Genomic DNA, 19198 nt, shown 5'->3' with positions numbered 1-19198 from the left:
TTCACGATCGCGAACCTTGCAAAAAAGAAAACACGAACAACCCGTCGTAGAGACGGCAGACCGCAGTCCACGCACTCGCGCAGCCAATCCTGAATATCACCGAGGCATTTTTCAGTCCGTTTTGCTCAGAAAATCAGCAGGTTTGTGTCGATGTGAACATCAACTGAAGTCTGTTGTTATCTGGAGCGGACTGAACATTCCATAGAATGTTGCTAATGTTCTATATTGAAAGGTTGCATAGCAACACACCGTTTTGAAAATAATGAGTAATAATGATGCATGACATGTATCATCAACACTTTTCAAAAATGCGTTACCATGTGACCTCTAGAAATAGAACATGAGCAGCCTTCTATGTTTGATCCAGCGCTACGCAGCAACACACCTCTGATGATGTTGACATTGACGAGACCCAGCTAGTCTTCTGAGCGCTAGCATTACTACGCCACTAGCATTAGCAACGAAAGGTACTGAGAAACGCAGGTTTGGCTGCGGGAGTGCATGGATAGCGGACTGCCATTTCTACGACAGGTTGTTGTTCCTGTTTTCTTTTTGAGAGTACAGCGACTTCGAAGCAGGTATGTCACGTTTAATTACATTTTACAGTAGACACGTGGTAAACAAATGCATCTGTGTAATGGCATGACTGTTAGTCCGTCAGTAGCAACGGTGGTAGCATTGTTAGCTTTAGCTTGAACTAGCTCGCTTGCTCGTCACCAACATGCATGTTCGACTTGTGCCGTGTTGTTTTAGCAACACGTATCGAGTGGTTGTCTAACTATCGTTCAGATATGGTCCAACTATCGTCACATACCCTCTCCGAAGTCGCTGCCGTCGCTTCCCTCTTCACGATCGCGGACCCAGCAAAAAAGAAAACACGGAAGTAAAAACGGCAGGCCGCAGTCAAAACCTGAAAAACACTGAGGCATTTTTCAGCCCGTTTTGCTCCGAAAATCAGCTGGTTTGTGTCGATGTAAACATCAACTCAAGTTTGTTGTTATCTGGAGCGGATTGAACATTCCATAGAATGTTGCTAATGTTCTATATTGAAAGGTTGCATAGCAACACACAGTTTTGAAAATAATTCATAATAATCATAGATGACATGCATCATAAAGACTTTTCAAAAATGCGTTACCATGTGACCTCTAGAAATAGAACATGAGCAGCATTCTATGGAATGGTTGATCCAGCGCTACACAGCAACACACTTCTGTTGATGTTTACATTGACGAGACCCCGCTGGTTTTCTTAGAGCTAGCATAACTAAGCCATGAGCATTAGCAACGAAAGGTACTGAGAAATGCCTCGGTGGTAGGTATGTCACGTTTAATTACATTTTACAGTAGACACATAGTAAACAAATGCATCTGTGTAATGGCATGACTGTTAGTCCGTCAGTAGCAACGGTGGTAGCATTGTTAGCTTTAGCTTTAACTAAGACTGTGAGGTGGAGGAGGCCAGACGAGACCAGCTATTCCACTTAGACACAGTCCGTCTGGCGTAAGGACAGACACACTGATCTCTGATGAGGAGGATTTCTCATTGTACAATGTATGCTCCCTCCTCTGTCTCCCCTCAGCTCCAGCAAAGCCCTCCTCCTGCAGCTCCTGTACCTGGTCCCGGTGAGAGGGGGGCGGTGAGGCGTGCTGTGTCCCTCTGCAGTGCCCTGGGTGGAGAGCTGGACCTCAGTGAGACCACAAACCAAAGTTATACATAGTTAGTATATAGCTGGTATATGATTCCAATTCTCAGAATGAGCCATGAATCAGGAAATTTGGTGTTTCACATATAAGCATTAGCAATGTTTTTTTGAATTGTTTTTTTATGACTGCCATGGGAGTGGCTGTGGACAAAATCTGCGATGGCCCTATATCCAATTACATTTCTGAAGTCCCTCTCTATCAGAAGAGGTTTTATGCTCTCACCTTTAAACCCAGATGAACATGTATTTTAATCTGAACTGTCTTAGACTATTAAATATAACTTGAAATGGTGACTGACTACTGCTTGAGTTTGTTTTGTGTGAATCTGTAATGACACCAACTCTCATTACAGACCATTATTGACCAATAAGACACTTTACTAAATTTCTATTTCTATCTCTCCACTGGACGAAAGTCATTCCTATGGGATTTCCCATAGAGTGAAATAAGGCAGATTTCTTGACAGATTTCATGTTGACAGACATCAATAGCAGACTCCAAAGTCACTAGGTCTCAACTACCCAGCTTAAGCATATTGAACAACACTTATTGGATTTGTGTTCTAATGGCCTACTCTATGTTACCTAGTGATAGGTTTGGGAATTGTTATCTGGGTTTCGTTCTTCCTGGTACATCATCTAGGACTACCTTCTGACTATGTACAACACTCACACACACATGCTAGATATTCTGCCTGATGGGAGGGCAGGACAGTGATGTCAGGTGTGTGTGGTCATTTGATTGTTGTTGTTGTAATGGCTTAATTACACCTCATTTGGCTCTGTTCTAACCTACCACTCTAGTCTTACACACACGTTGCTGGGGAAATGGCACAAGAAAGACGCAATCCTAGCAACGACAATTGTCAGTAGCACTAATTTTGTAATAATGATGCATGACATGTATTTTCAACACTTTTCAAAAATATGTCACTAATGTATTGGCATTATTACAACTTTGTGTTTCCAATGTATTAATAAGGGCTTTCCCTATTGGCTTCCCTATACCACATAAAACACTTGGCACTCCAGGTGGTGAGTGTACCGGAATTCTTTGGCGGTGAGTGAGTTAAACGCAGATGACGGTTCAAGATACAGCATCAGTAGACAAACATGTTTTGCAGCGCTCACTCAGTCCTGTACATCATGCATGCTCATGGTGTCAACTCAACGTATTGTATGTGTGAAATAGGACAAGCAGATCTCACTCACTAGTAAGATGAGGAAAGTGGTTCTTTTATATTTCCTGTTGTTACTTTTATATTTCTTCATGTTTTTATTATTCATTTTGGTAATTCTTGATTATTATACTTTGTTTAAAATAATCAAAGAGGGGACTGTTGGAATTGTACAATATTCTATGTGCCTCTCGACCTTTCACCTAGTGGTACCATGCCATAACCAGTACACAATGCAGAGACATGAAATCAGATGCTGGGGAATGGGGGGCCTAGGACCTGTAGCCCTCCAAGGCCAAATTCCATTGCAAGTCTATATATTCTAGTAGTAGTGTTACTATACTGGTACACAGTACACAGTGTGTCTTTATTCTTGATGGAAAGTTGGAGGACATTACATATGAATTAGTTTATTTGTGTTTACTTAATGTGGGGATGAAATATGTTCCTCTGACACTAGACACCAAAATCACTACTATAGAGAGTGAAATGTTTGATTCTGTCTTTGAGATTCTTATAGCCCAATTTTGTGCAATAATATCTATTTACTAAAATCTGATCTTTAAGAAAGACATTTTTCTCCCTCTTTACGCAGTCTTGGATATTGCTCTGTTAAAGAGAAACAATGTTTCTTCTGGAACTTTTTCAAGTTTAATTGTGGTATGATTTCTGAGTAGTTTCTTGACTATTAAAGTGATTCTACGAGATAATTTCTATAATCTCAGCCTACAGTTCTCAACGTAGCGCTAATGAGTTGGAAACGGGTCCCTGTTACATGCCCTCAGTGTGGTGCGTATGTGTGTGGATTCCACGTAGACCAATGACATCGACACACTTAACAGTAATGCTGCTTCTAAAGTTGGCGATGATAAACTAGGGAGTCTGTGGCTGAATGAGATAAAACAGTGATTCAATTGATTATATTTGTACAAACTATGCATTGATAATTCAGACACAAAATAAGAGGTTAAATAATACAGAAATAGTTATTGCCATATCCCGTAGCTTCTCTTTAATGATTCATTCATAGATAGTGACAATTCAAATAATTTGAAAATATGTGGCTGCACTGTTACTAATGCTATAAATGCAACACATGCTTATAATGTGCAAACTGAATTATAAACCCATTATAAAAGGAAACCTTAGTGTTAAGTGTCACCAAAAGAAAAGAAAACACAGAGACATTAAATCAATTTGAGATACTCTATCACTCATTTATTTGCAAATATATGTAATAAGTGTCTGTAAGTAAAGACAATGAGACTCCGGTGGCCCTGCATATCAGAGAGAGAGAGGGGAAAGGGAGAGAGGGGGGGACATAACAAGAAGGCATGTGAGGTTATTATTTAAACTTTAACTAGAATACTTATTGGATTTCACTGAAGTATCCTTTGCGGTTACTGATGGAGTTTGACCCTGTGGAATTCCTAAAAAAAGAAAGACAGAAAAAAAGAGAAAGAGAGGGGGAGGGGGAGTGCAACTTTAGTGGTAAGAATAAAATTACTTCCAATCATTTAAAATGACTTATTCCGATTACTTAATAGCGTGTGTGTGTGTGTGTGTGTGTGTGTGCGTGCCCCCTCAGAAGGACGCCATGAGAAGCTGAAGGTGGTGCTCCAGGAGGCTCGAGACTCCAACGACCAGAGACTCCGTGTTGAAGTACCAGGGAACCTCCTGACCAAACATGTCGTCCAGAAGCATCATCAGCCCGCCCTGAGGTAAGGCTCTGAGTTACTGCTAGTTCACAGTACTCATTTAAACTGAACAATAGATTGGATGCTAAATACTAGAGAGAAGGAACAGTAACAACATCAGAACTTGTCTGTACCTTCAGGTGCAGCAGGCATCTCTCAGCCTCTGGTTTCATGTTGCTGGCAGGCAGGCAGGAGTGTAGGAGAGAGTACAGACGCTCCACAAAACCACCAGGTTGCTAACAGCAAACATAGGAGGAGAGAGCAGAGAGTCATATGAACTTGTCAACAAAGTCACCCTGTAACAGTCTTCAGTATAAGAACAGTACTCACCACCACCAGGGGCCTCCCCACCATCACCCCAAACAGAACCAGCTCATAGAGGATGTCTATGAGGTTGACATGGCTAATCTAACAAAAGACAAAAACATTTACAACAAAATAGCAATGATATTAAAAAGAAGGACCCAATACAGGCACAGGTAATCAATGTGAGACTACTGAAGTGAATGAACTAACCTGATGTTCTGCCAGCTCCATCTCAATGTCACCCTGTTTGGAGGGATCACTCAGGTACCCAACAAGGTCATCATAGGCACGGATGAACTGTGCCTCGTCCTATACAGAACAAGAGAGACAATGTCAGTAAACGGTTGTTACATTTTCTCTTGATAATTCACTCTGTTGGAGGAAGCCAATGTCTTACCTTGTGATTGGCCTGAACCAGTGCTCCCAGCAGGACCTTCCCAGCCACGTACAGCTGGTTCTTGCTCTGGGTGGAACTGCGCAGGGTCTGGTAAAGGGGGAAAAAAATAGTGAGACACCATCTGACAGAAGACAGAAGAGAGAAAGCACAGAGAAAGGGTGGTTGACTCACTGTGAAGGCCTGGCGTAGGGTGGTGACCCTCAGGGCAATGTCCTCAGTCCTCTTGGTGGTCAAATAGAGGCTATGGGAGAGAATGACGCATGTAAACCGGTGGAGTTACTAAGTGATAATATGGTAAAGGCTTGATAATATGGTAAAGGCTTAAGTGTTAAGTTTGACCTCATAGCAGTTCTGGCCCTGTGGCTCAGGATCAGTGTACTGCTGCTGAGCGGGTGTGGAGAAAGAGTCAGCCCCCGACCACGCAGTGGAGGACAGCTGCCCATCCGGTCCCATACGCAGGACGGTCTTCACCACAGAGATGTCTGTCTGCTACTCACAACACACACACATACACACATCTCTTTAGCTAAAATGCATGGAGGTGGCTAGCAAGCTAGCTAGTTCAAGCTAAAGGTAACTCTTAGCAACGCCCTTAGACACTGTCAACGGGTTACTTAGCCACCTAGCAGCTAACAATGCTATCATTGCTTCTAACTGGCAAAATAATCATTGCACACACAATTTGTGAGATATGTGTCTCCTGTAAAATGTAATTAAATGTCACATACCCTCTTCAAAGTCGCTGTCGCTTTCCTCTTCACGATCGCGAACCTTGCAAAAAAGAAAACACGAACAACCCGTCGTAGAGACGGCAGACCGCAGTCCACGCACTCGCGCAGCCAATCCTGAATATCACCGAGGCATTTTTCAGTCCGTTTTGCTCAGAAAATCAGCAGGTTTGTGTCGATGTGAACATCAACTGAAGTCTGTTGTTATCTGGAGCGGACTGAACATTCCATAGAATGTTGCTAATGTTCTATATTGAAAGGTTGCATAGCAACACACCGTTTTGAAAATAATGAGTAATAATGATGCATGACATGTATCATCAACACTTTTCAAAAATGCGTTACCATGTGACCTCTAGAAATAGAACATGAGCAGCCTTCTATGTTTGATCCAGCGCTACGCAGCAACACACCTCTGATGATGTTGACATTGACGAGACCCAGCTAGTCTTCTGAGCGCTAGCATTACTACGCCACTAGCATTAGCAACGAAAGGTACTGAGAAACGCAGGTTTGGCTGCGGGAGTGCATGGATAGCGGACTGCCATTTCTACGACAGGTTGTTGTTCCTGTTTTCTTTTTGAGAGTACAGCGACTTCGAAGCAGGTATGTCACGTTTAATTACATTTTACAGTAGACACGTGGTAAACAAATGCATCTGTGTAATGGCATGACTGTTAGTCCGTCAGTAGCAACGGTGGTAGCATTGTTAGCTTTAGCTTGAACTAGCTCGCTTGCTCGTCACCAACATGCATGTTCGACTTGTGCCGTGTTGTTTTAGCAACACGTATCGAGTGGTTGTCTAACTATCGTTCAGATATGGTCCAACTATCGTCACATACCCTCTCCGAAGTCGCTGCCGTCGCTTCCCTCTTCACGATCGCGGACCCAGCAAAAAAGAAAACACGGAAGTAAAAACGGCAGGCCGCAGTCAAAACCTGAAAAACACTGAGGCATTTTTCAGCCCGTTTTGCTCCGAAAATCAGCTGGTTTGTGTCGATGTAAACATCAACTCAAGTTTGTTGTTATCTGGAGCGGATTGAACATTCCATAGAATGTTGCTAATGTTCTATATTGAAAGGTTGCATAGCAACACACAGTTTTGAAAATAATTCATAATAATCATAGATGACATGCATCATAAAGACTTTTCAAAAATGCGTTACCATGTGACCTCTAGAAATAGAACATGAGCAGCATTCTATGGAATGGTTGATCCAGCGCTACACAGCAACACACTTCTGTTGATGTTTACATTGACGAGACCCCGCTGGTTTTCTTAGAGCTAGCATAACTAAGCCATGAGCATTAGCAACGAAAGGTACTGAGAAATGCCTCGGTGGTAGGTATGTCACGTTTAATTACATTTTACAGTAGACACATAGTAAACAAATGCATCTGTGTAATGGCATGACTGTTAGTCCGTCAGTAGCAACGGTGGTAGCATTGTTAGCTTTAGCTTTAACTAAGACTGTGAGGTGGAGGAGGCCAGACGAGACCAGCTATTCCACTTAGACACAGTCCGTCTGGCGTAAGGACAGACACACTGATCTCTGATGAGGAGGATTTCTCATTGTACAATGTATGCTCCCTCCTCTGTCTCCCCTCAGCTCCAGCAAAGCCCTCCTCCTGCAGCTCCTGTACCTGGTCCCTGTGAGAGGTGAGAGGGGGGCGGTGAGGCGTGCTGTGTCCCTCTGCAGTGCCCTGGGTGGAGAGCTGGACCTCAGTGAGACCACAAACCAAAGTTATACATAGTTAGTATATAGCTGGTATATGATTCCAATTCTCAGAATGAGCCATGAATCAGGAAATTTGGTGTTTCACATATAAGCATTAGCAATGTTTTTTTGAATTGTTTTTTTATGACTGCCATGGGAGTGGCTGTGGACAAAATCTGCGATGGCCCTATATCCAATTACATTTCTGAAGTCCCTCTCTATCAGAATCAGAGGTTTTATGCTCTCACCTTTAAACCCAGATGAACATGTATTTTAATCTGAACTGTCTTAGACTATTAAATATAACTTGAAATGGTGACTGACTACTGCTTGAGTTTGTTTTGTGTGAATCTGTAATGACACCAACTCTCATTACAGACCATTATTGACCAATAAGACACTTTACTAAATTTCTATTTCTATCTCTCCACTGGACGAAAGTCATTCCTATGGGATTTGAATCTGTGAAATCTATAAAGACAGGTGACTGAGGAGATAACGGGGTCGGCTACATGTTCTGCGGGAATAAAGTCTTTGAATGAATCAACAGCTCTGGTTAACGGTATTTTATTTTTAAGTATTATAACTTAAAATCTACGACATTAGCATTAGCAAGGAAGGCCTGAAAAATGCCTTCGTGTTTTTCAGGATTGGCTGTGCGTGGACTGGGACAGCCGTTTCTACGACAGGTTGTTGTTGTTGTTTTTCTTTTTTGCAGGGCTCCCGTTGGGAGGACAGCGAGAGCGACTTCGAAGCGGGTATGTGACGTTTAATTACATTTTACAGTAGTAGACACAGTCAACAAATGTATCTGGGTAATGGCATGACTATTTGTCAGTTAGTAGCAATGGTAGCATTGTTAGCTTTAGCTTGAACTAGCTAGCTTGCTAGTCACCTACATGCATTTTGGACTTGTGCTGTGTTGTTTCACAACAAATATTGAGTGGTTCAGAGAGAGTCTAACTATTGTTATTGCTCATACTTATTCTTCTTTTTCTTATCATTATTATTCCAATTCTTCCGATTTTTTGGTATGCTACTCCTCCTACAGCGTTCAAGCTATTTAGACTAATCAAACTTTAAAACGTGCGGAGAGGTATTTTAAAGTCATGATATTTATTCCGATTCCGAACCCTAGCACATATTCCTGACCAATCAGCGGGTAATGCCGCCATTAGCCTTCCTTCTCCACATACCCACTAGTAATCTGCCACTGGCTCATTCTGGCTAAGATATATATCGATTAGAGGTATGCCTCCTGGTGCCCCAGGAGCCCCTAATCTCAGTACCAGTGGTCCAGAACAGTTTCTTTGCCTATCTTGTTTTATCCTGCGCCTCTCATTGGATACTTCTTCTTCTGTCTCAAACATGTTAGGGGGAAGTACTACCTTACGGGTCGCATTGGTATATTGCTTGGTTATAAGCTACTTTTGGCCTAGGTTGTTCCATATTCCAAGGTACAACGGGTGCCACGTGACGTGACAGTCCCCTTTAAATTTCCCCAGGTTTGCGGTGCCATATGTTATGTTAAGTGGTTTGTCGAAGCATTCAAACTTTTGCTTCCAATCAATTGAATCCGGGGATCTCCCTCTTTTTCTCATCTATTCTCACATCTATTTTTCTGCATTGGTCTCTAAAAGTTTGATCATAAAACGGTTGGTATCTGGTGTTGCTTAAGATACCCAAACATTCGGCTGGACAATATGGTCGTTTTGATTCTTCTATGGGACAGGACTTTTTATATAACTGTGCACATGCCTGGTATGTGTGTGAGTTAGGTACAACTCGTAGTTTTTTAAGTGGTGATGGACAACACATGAGGCAATCTCCTTCTGTTACTGACTGGGCTGTAAACTCTCCCCATTTATACCAATAATTTTGCTTTGCCTGTTCCCATAATTTATTTACCTTATATTCTCTGTCCCTATCTCTTTTGGTTTCAACCTGTGTTTGCTTCACTTCCTGACTCAATTCTCTAGGCAGGGCCTGTTCTATTTGGGACAGCATATAGATTAGTATTATTACTTTATATATCACTAGTCACTTCCCCAGGATCCCCCAGGCTCTACTGTCCTTCCCGTTCGGCTGGGGGCTGGATTTCCGGCCCCTGTTCAGCCTCTGTACCTGTTCCTTCATTTCCTCTGTGCTCCTGTACGATCTTACCCGTTCCTTCGTCTTCTTCTCTGGTTTGCTTTTTCTTCTTGCCTCGGGACCCCTGGTGCAGTGGTTCAAGTGGTACCAGGTTAGACTCCCTCGGACTTGTATTGCAGTGGGGGTGGCTCGCACTACCTCGTACGGTCCCTCTCTCCTTGGCTCGTTCCACTTCCTCCGGAAGACTTTGATGTACACCTGGTCTCCTGGAGTTATCGGATTGGGCAGGGGTGGCTCCGGCTCCGGCTGCTTGTCTTTTTCCTGTGAATATATAACTTTATGTATCTCAGTTAGTTGTTTCATGTACTGCTTTAGTTCCATCTGGAGTTGTTCCAGTGGTGGTCCTTTGTAAGGTATATATTATATCGAGCCTTCTGATTGGCTGTTAAATACAGCCCTCTGATTGGCTTTTAATATCGAGCCTTCTGATTGGCTGTTAATATCGAGCCTTCTGATTGGCTGTTAAATAGAGCCCTCTGATTGGCTGTTAAATACAGTATAATAGCTTTATTGTCTGTTAAATAGAGCCCCCTGATTGGCTGGTAATATCGAGCCTTCTGATTGGTTGTTAAATACAGCCCTCTGATTGTCTGTTAAATAGAGCCCTGTTAAATACAGCTCCCTGATTGGCTGTGAATATCGAGCCTTCTGATTGGCTGTTAAATACAGCCCTCTGATTGGCTGTAATATCGAGCCCTCTGATTGGCTATTCAATACAGCCCTCTGATTGGCTGTTAAATAGAGCCCCCTGATTGGCTGTTAATATCGAGCCTTCTGATTGGCTGTTAAATAGAGCCCTCTGATTGGCTGTTAAATAGAGCCCCCTGATTGACTGTTAATATCGAGCCTTCTGATTGGCTGTTAAATACAGCCCTCTTATTGGCTGTTAATATCAAGCCTTCTAATTGGCTGTTAAAAAGCATTTTAAAAACATGAATGTAAATGTATATGAAAAGATGTTTTGCTATTGCTAGCTGATGATCGTTATCTCCACTCAACCGAAAATATTTTTGCCCGCCTATTGGCGCTAATTTAACGTTGTGCATGTTTTAAAAAATAAATGAATCCCAACACTGCTCTCCAACTCTGTGGTTAAGTTGATTTGATTTGATTTGATGTTTTTTTTTTTTTTTTTTAATTGACTGGTAGGTAGTGGCATCCTGAGTTTAAAGACACCAGAGGGTCAGACTAATTCATCTGGTGTACTGTGTGGTCTCTGGCATGCCAACACTAATCTCTATTCTCTCCCTCTCTGCTATGTCCCCTGTCGAAAGTCTGGCCCTCTCCCGACCTGCATTTCCACCTGGGAATGTCACTCAGAGCTTCAGAAGGGGGATTATTCCAATAATCCTCGGTCTCAAGGAGGCTCTCGACAATACCAAGTGGCCCGGCTGGCGCTGAACAGAGCACGTAAGGCTGATAAATTTTCTATTAGCTCCATTAGCAGAGCCAATCGCAGTGCCCCATTCCATTAGTGCGCCATTTGTGTCCATTAGCAGAGCCAATCGCAACGCCGCATTCCGTTAGTGCGCCATTACTGCCCATTAGCAGAGCCAATCGCAGCGCTCCATTCCATTTGTGCGCCATTTTGTGGGCGGGTGACGTTTGGCTAACTGGGCTTTTGTCACACTGCTCAGATCACACCGGTAACCTGGCTTGATATATTGATTTGATCAATGGAATTGTTTATATATATTAATACTTTCTTGTCTTATCAGTTCATAGCAACACACTTGCAGCTCTCGTTGTTTGTTGACGAGAGACAGACGCTAGTTCTACGTTCGCTGAAAACTTGATTGAATGATATACTGATTTGATCAATGGAAATGTTATGCTGAATTAATACTTTAATCAGTTTATAACAACACACTATGAGTTCGCTGTTAACGAGAGACGGATACGAGCGAGTTCGAGTGCTACCTAAGGTAAGCTAGCTGTACGATTGCTGAAAATCTGTGTCAAGTCACTAAAACCAACTTGAATAACTTCCTTATATTAGTTGAATCACTAAGATAAGATCTCCGATGATGAAATATGTGTTTTGTCACTTGTTTGCTGGCGAAATGTTGAAACTGTCCGCTGTGTCTTTTCATTTTACCGTTAAGTGATCCATTCTAGACAGATTGATTTGATTCATAACCATTTTTATTGACAATTAAGTGTATGGTGATAAAGGCTTATGATTGATGACAGGTAGACAGATTTCATTGATTATACTAGTCCCATGATAGACTTTCACAGTTAGATATATTGCTCCTCGTCCCATGACAGACTTTGACAGTTAGATTGACATTCTTCCTCTTGTTGGCCTCAGATGGCGACCAAGAAGCACAGGGCCATGGGGGACAGGACAGTGAGTGGCTGTCTCGCCTCAAGACCTCTGCCACCACTGGGGTTTGGCCCTCTGATGTAGAGGACAGGCCAGCCCCCAGTCAGAAGAGGTGGTATGCTCTCTACCAGAAGGTGAAGTTTGTCTGAGAAATACACCAACAGATTAAACAGATATAAGGTAGGTTGTATATGCCATGACATTGAGCATATTTGTCATGCTGAAAAAGGATCCCATTATCAGTGGTATCGATTGTTGTTGTATCTGTATGTCTTCAGCAGCCAGCCAATGATTGCCTCCACTCTGTGGGAGAACCAGAGGCTGCGGCCAAACTTGAAGCTCTGGTACGAGCACCGATACCAGTGCTCATTTACAACCAGGCCCCAACACCAGAGCACTTCTTCACCCACAGGCTCCTGGCGAGGATGCCCTACCATCTGTGGAAGGTCAGGGTGTGCTGCCCAATGTGTAGGAGGCAGCTCACAGGTTTTTTGTGTTTATTTCAATAAAAACATTTCTATTTTCAAATATAAATCTTTTATCTGAGTTTTATTCAATCAATTTGACACATTGCTAATAGCGAGTGATGCAGTCCATAAGAGAAAGAAACAGAGGTCTGATAATTTTATAACTGATAATTTCAGATGCATAAACAAAGTTACACACACACACAAGTAACAGACCTGTAGGCCCATAGCAGTCAAACAACAGCGAGTGTACATAAACGTCTGTTTGTTATGTCACAAGAAGCAACATATTGGCTCAAGGGATCTTGAATTTACACAAAACAACACTTTGGGAAACTTTGCCTGTTTTTATTTCTGGTGCTGGTGGGATTCGAACCGGTGACCTTAGAATCCACTCTTCCCCCTATTCAAAAAACGGAAAAGGCGTAATTTTTTCTTTTTCTTTAGTCGTTTAGACTACATACTGACAAATAAACTAGTAGATAATGGAAAAGAAGCCTCAATTTCTCTCTCTCTCTTTCTTTTCCCTCTTTTTCACGCCTTCTTACCCCCCCTTAACAGACAAACTTGTCTTCCCCAGCCCTGGTGCAGTTGGTAAAGCACAGGACTGTATGTTCAATAACAGTAATCCTTAGGTCGCTGGTTCAAATCCGGCTCGAAGAAGGAGCTTTTTTTTTACCAAATACATTGATTTAACTGTTTTCAGGTTATACACTTTCATATGATACAACTTATGTAAATACTGTGATTACATTTTCTCTTGCCACACCTCTAAAGTTCTATAGCCATTGTTCTGAGAAGCACTGTATAATTTACCATATGAACAGCGGTGATTTCGGAGGGAGTGGTGAGGGAGCACAGTAATGGGGGAACAGACATATCTTGCCGATAGGTGTGAAATGTTGAATGCCGATTGATCAGTAAGAAAGCGCTGATTGATCAGTAAGAAAGTCTCCCCATTGTTCATTCTCTCCCGCCCTCTCTCATGTAAGCACAAGCCCATCAGCCGATAGCCTTGGCGGCGCCTACCATTATGTTTAAACTGTATAAAAGGCAACCCTGATAATCGTCTCTTCAGACTTGTGCTGAACAATTTGACAATTAGACGGTCACAACAAGAAAAAGGCGGAGCAGCTAACGATGAAAGAGGAAGGGGGAAGGGGGAGCCAGGGAAGGTAAAGCAAGTTGAATCAAGAAGGTAGACACAAAGTTGAATCAGGAAAGTAACCGCAAGTTAGGTAGGCTAGGGTCTTCTAACCAGTGTCCTATAGTTTTATTGTCTGAGCAGGTTGATGTGGATTTCGACCGCCTCTCTGTCCGCCCACCACGGTACGGCGGAGAATAACCGAGAGTAACCGCCAGTGTCGCCGACTGCAGCTGAAGGACATCATTCCTGTGGAGATGCAGAGGCTGACCAAGTATCCTCTACTGCTTGAGAGCATAGCCAAGTACACACGTACCATAGACTACTACGATTTCACAACGACTACAATTCATGTATGTTCCTGTGGTGAGGTTCTCCTACAAGCCCCCTATGTGTTTTTCGCCTCACCTGCACACTTTTTAAACCTTGTCTTTTTAAAACTGCTTTCTCTTTCACCTCCCTTTTTTGCACCTCCGCCCCCTTTACCTAACACCCCCCAACCCACCCCCTCCAGCTCAAAACACTTGCTCACTTTCTGGTGTAGTGCACTTATCGACTGAAGGTATGAGCTTTAATTCTGACTTCTGAAAGAACATAGATTCCACCAACATCTTTGTGTCCCTTAGAAAAAGAAGTCACTTCCTCTCTGGGTCTGCAAGCCCCGCCCACAGGGTCCAATCCATTCCAAAATCAGGAGAAGGAGAAGGAGAGGGACAATCTCCTGGAATTATATTATGTAATTATAATTCTATAATAATGATAATTATGATGTATTATCTTAATATATTATAATGCATAACACATATTCTAGTAAATCTCCTGATGTCTTTATCTTCCCCCTGCAGTCCTTTCTGTTGCCGTCCTGCGAGGCGTCAACCTCGGGCCTCTGTAGCAGCCATCTCTATCCCTTTAACAACCATGTGCACCCTTCAGCTACACAGTCACATCTCCATACACGCTGATGATGTCATCTCACCTTTCCTCCTTTCATCAACAGGTGACGCCAGTGTGAAGGAAAAATCGAAAACTCCCTGGTAACACAAAGCCAGACTACAACATAAGGTGACAGATTGGAATTTTGAGGGCCACAAACCGACACTGATATTGGGGGATTGTAACCTGAACCAAATTCCCCCTTTCACCAACCCCAACATATAAATTGACAGTTACCCTGGGGCCTGCTTCTACCATTTCACCAAAGTTTTGGAAAAGGCCCCCATCCACCCCATGCCCGCATAGTGGTTCTCTCAGTGGACATCAATAACAGAGACCATGACCCATGCCACAGACATCACTGAAACAATTAGCAACCATTCACAAACAGGCCACAGAGACATACCCCAATGCAAACATTTACATTCCAGTTATCAATTTTTTCACGCCAACTTAGCCAGGGAGGACAGCACAACCTCAGGATCCTAAACAGCTACATCACTACACACCTTTCCAACCTATTAGAAATACCCCATGACACATTCTCTTCACTGTACCAGACAACACACACTGGACCAGCACCACAGCAGACAACATATTCAAGAACTGGTGTGCACAGCTACATTTACAGTAGCCCACAGCCTGGACACACCCACCCCCATCAGAGCTAGTCCCCCCCTCTATTCTTCCTTCGGCCAGTACAGGGGCCATTAACCCTTTTTTTATTATATGTTATTGTGGTGCATTTATCTAGGCCTGAGTGGGTCTGAAGGGTGGACTGTGTGTGCTGCTGCCAAAAAATGGACACTAGAGGGCAGTCAAGAAGAATTTGTTGGAGCGCTATTGAGCCATCAGGGTGTGAATGCTTTAGGAGAAGAAGTGCTAAGTGGACGAAAGTGCAAAGTGAGGTGTTGATTTTAAAATCATAGCAGGTCTGCCTATATAAATAGATAATAACAATTATAAGATAAAAAGAAAATGCTGGGGATAGTAATAAATTAGTAATAAGCATAGTGATGAGACAATTATAGATAACAGGACGTAAAACCCCCATAATAAAGTGGGCATGCGTAAGTGCTGCGATATATTAACAAACATTTTAGAAAAAGATAGAAGGTAATAAGTGCTGATGTCCTACAATTCGAGAAAACCACACAATATATACACATTTATGTAAACCATACACAGAGACACATATTAATATGAAAGTGCTGGAGTATAATAAATGCTGTAGTATAATGAATACAAATATATAAAACAGTATATATATACACACACACTGTACACATTCTCATGGTGGAGGTGGTGTAATGGTGTGGGGAATGTTTTCTTGGCACACTTTGGGCCCATTAATACCAATCAATCATTGCTTGAATGCCACAGCCTATTTGAGTATTGTTGCTGACCATGTGCATCCCTTCATGGCCACAATTTACCCGTCTTCTAATGGCTACTTACAGCATGATAATGCACAATGTTGCAAAGCAAAAGTCGTCTCAAACTGGTTTCATGAACTTGACAATGACTTCAGTTTTCTTCAGTGGCCTTCCCAGTCACTGGATCTGAATCCAATAGAACACCTTTTGGATGTGGCAGAACGGGAGATTCACAGCTTGAAAGTGCACCTGAAAAATCTATAGGTATTGCGTGATGCAATCATGTCATCATGGACCAGAATCTCAAAGGAATGTTTGAAACATCTTGTGGAATCAATGCCACGAAGAATTGAGGCTGTTTGAAGAGCAAAGGGAGGTCCTACCCAGTATTAATATAGTGTTCCTAATAAAGAGCCCAGTGAGTGTATATGTGGTTGTTAATGGCGGCAGCTAATGCGGATCGATCCTAAAGATAGAGAGAAAGAAAGGAGACAGGAGTGCTGGATCAGAGACCATGAGTGGATGAGTGCTGAGACCTGTCCTGCTCAACACCTTCAGACAGGCCATGAGTGAATGACAACTACTACATAGTAGTAAATGATGCATCTGCATGTAGAAGATTATTTTCAAATACATCAAAGTAATTCTTCACATTGAGAGAGAGTCTGTCGAGGGAGAACCCTTCAACTTTAACAATAGATATTAATATGATTTATTTAAACTGTTGGGCCCCTTCATTGATCGCAGATCTGAAATGATGATATGCTGCCCTCTTGTAGACAGACAAGATTACTTGAAGTACACATATTTTAGTGTATGTGAAACCAACCTATTCACTTCCTAAAAGGCTGCAGTCATAGTGCAGATCAGCATTACCACACACAGACAGACTTCTATGAGAAACTCCTACCCTAACCCTAACCCTATGACTGAAAGGAGAGATGGAATTGAGATGGTTAACAGGTGTGCTTCTCCTAGGACTATTGACTACCCCAAATGTGTAGGACGTGGCATAAAATGATCTTTACCTGTGTATTGTTGCATCATACAACATCTGTAGCTATATGTCGCTATTTCTTTGTTAGGTCATCTCTGTGATGTATGGCAAGGCAATGTGTGGATGTGAAACCATATCATTGATTATTGTTTCTCTTTCTCAGTTTCACTCTTTCTAAATCAATAAACCTGAAGTCAGACTGACATTCTGTCTCCAGACTCTTGGGAGGTGTTTAGAGGTGTTCAGCTATGTATGAGGACAGAGCAGGTGTCTATAAGTATTAACAGATGTTTGTTTCTTTGTCGCCACAGCCTACCTGAGTATTGCTGCTGACCATGTCCATCCCTTTATGACCACAGTGTACCCATCTTCTGATGGCTACTTCCAGCAGGATGTGGTGGAACGGGGGATTCACATCATGGAGATGCAGCCTACAAATCTGCAGCAACTGCGTGATGCCATCATGTCAATATGGACCAAAGTCTCTGAGGAATGTTTTCCAGCACCTTGGTGAATCTATGCCACAAAGAATGAAGGCAGTTCTGAAGGCAAAAGGGGGTCCAACCCGGTACTAGCAAGGTGTACCTAATAAAGTGGCCGGTGAGTGTATGTGTGTGCTCTACAAACATTCTAAACCATAACTCGTCTTACTGAATGAATACTTTATTCAGGTTTGGCCATTCAAAATAAATCTGGCTTCAGCCCCGCAGCCACGCTGGTGACTTGGTTTTTTACCTTTTGAATTCTCCTGACTGTTAATACACAGTTCATTTCAGCAAATTACCATTGCCCAGCTGTGGATAGACATCTGAGGAAGGAACATAAAGGGAGAGGTCCTGCTCAATGTAAATCAATCAACCAACCTATCAATGAATCTACAATCTAAACTGTTGAATCTATCAAAACAGTTTTCTATTAGCCCACCTTTGCATTGTGTTCGCTGTCTACTCTGCCAAGTGTGGCTGTTGGGTATTGAACTCGGGTCTGTTTACCCTTGGAAAAGACGGGAAAACTGTAGATAGATACAGAGGTAAGAAAGTGAACCAGATGAACAAAAAAGAAACACTAGAATTGTAACTCAAAATGATCAAAAAATCTCAAGTAAGTTTGATGGCACTTCTCTCCTGTTCACTAATTACCTTTTCACTGTGACTAAAGCTTTGTTCCCTTGTTTTCTCCACTCCCGTTATTACTTTCACCTGATCCTCCCCTTCACAGTATATTAAACAAAATGTCTCATTTCTATTTTTGGCATCTGTCCATTATTCTTCATCAGTCTGGGGAATCTCTTACTTTTCATCATACAATATTTTGGTTGTTTTCTGGGTCTTTTAAAGCCATAGTCCACCCATTCAATCATTATTGTATGTTTTTCTTATTTTGGTTCAAGACTATGCATCTGTAACCTTTGATAAGCCTTCATCACTTTGTTACAGTACTTGGTTTTGTAATGGCAAAAAATATTTGTACTATTTTGTTTTAGTTTTATATTAAATGTATTGACCTTTCTGTGACCCAATGTACTTTGTTATTTTTAATTATGTGACTGAGGAAGAACCAAAACCGACTGCTCCTTCTCTTGTATCAAAGATGTTATGTGACCTTGGAACACTCCTAACTGCAGGCTGAGGTTTGAGATAGTGGCTCACAACGCCTACGCTTCTTTCCCAGCTTCTTGGTCAGCAAACAGGTGCAAGATATGTTTACCCCTAGACCTATGACGTATGAGCATTGGAGTTAAGGATGGTCTTCTCCTCAGCCACAGCATCAGTATCTCAATCCACACTGTTGGTGAAGGAATGCTGATCCAGCTGACCAACGTTGTATAATACTTTCTATATGCATTAAAACTCTCAACTGAGACCAAACATCGTTTATTGTTGTTCACTGAAAGATTTCCATAACAATCTGAGGTTACTTTTGATTGACGTTGGCATGAAATATAATGTGGGAAACATTGATTTCCGTTGATGGCAGTGAATGACAATGTCGGCCAGCGATGGCTGTAGCAAAGTAAAGAAGGCTTATTATAGGTTGCAGTCACTCCTGGCCCACACCACGACTAGACTATT

General features: G+C 42.3%; 1 pseudogene across 1 annotated transcript in view; it reads right to left on the bottom strand.

The window, feature by feature from the left end:
• LOC310824163 (cytochrome P450 3A27-like) overlaps positions 1-15289 on the bottom strand; it is a 193110-nt pseudogene extending 177821 nt beyond the window's left edge. Inside the window, exon 1 of the transcript in view lies at positions 15285-15289. The product of the transcript in view is annotated as a cytochrome P450 3A27-like (transcript). The remainder of the gene's footprint in view (positions 1-15284) is intronic.
• Between the last annotated feature and the right edge of the window lie 3909 nt (positions 15290-19198).

The sequence above is a fragment of the Argentina silus genome (genome assembly GCF_951799395.1).
Source record: "Argentina silus genome assembly, chromosome: Y".
NCBI lineage: Eukaryota > Metazoa > Chordata > Actinopteri > Argentiniformes > Argentinidae > Argentina > Argentina silus.
The sequence above is the reverse complement of the archived record's forward strand: the minus strand, read 5'-3'. Positions and strand labels throughout refer to the sequence as shown.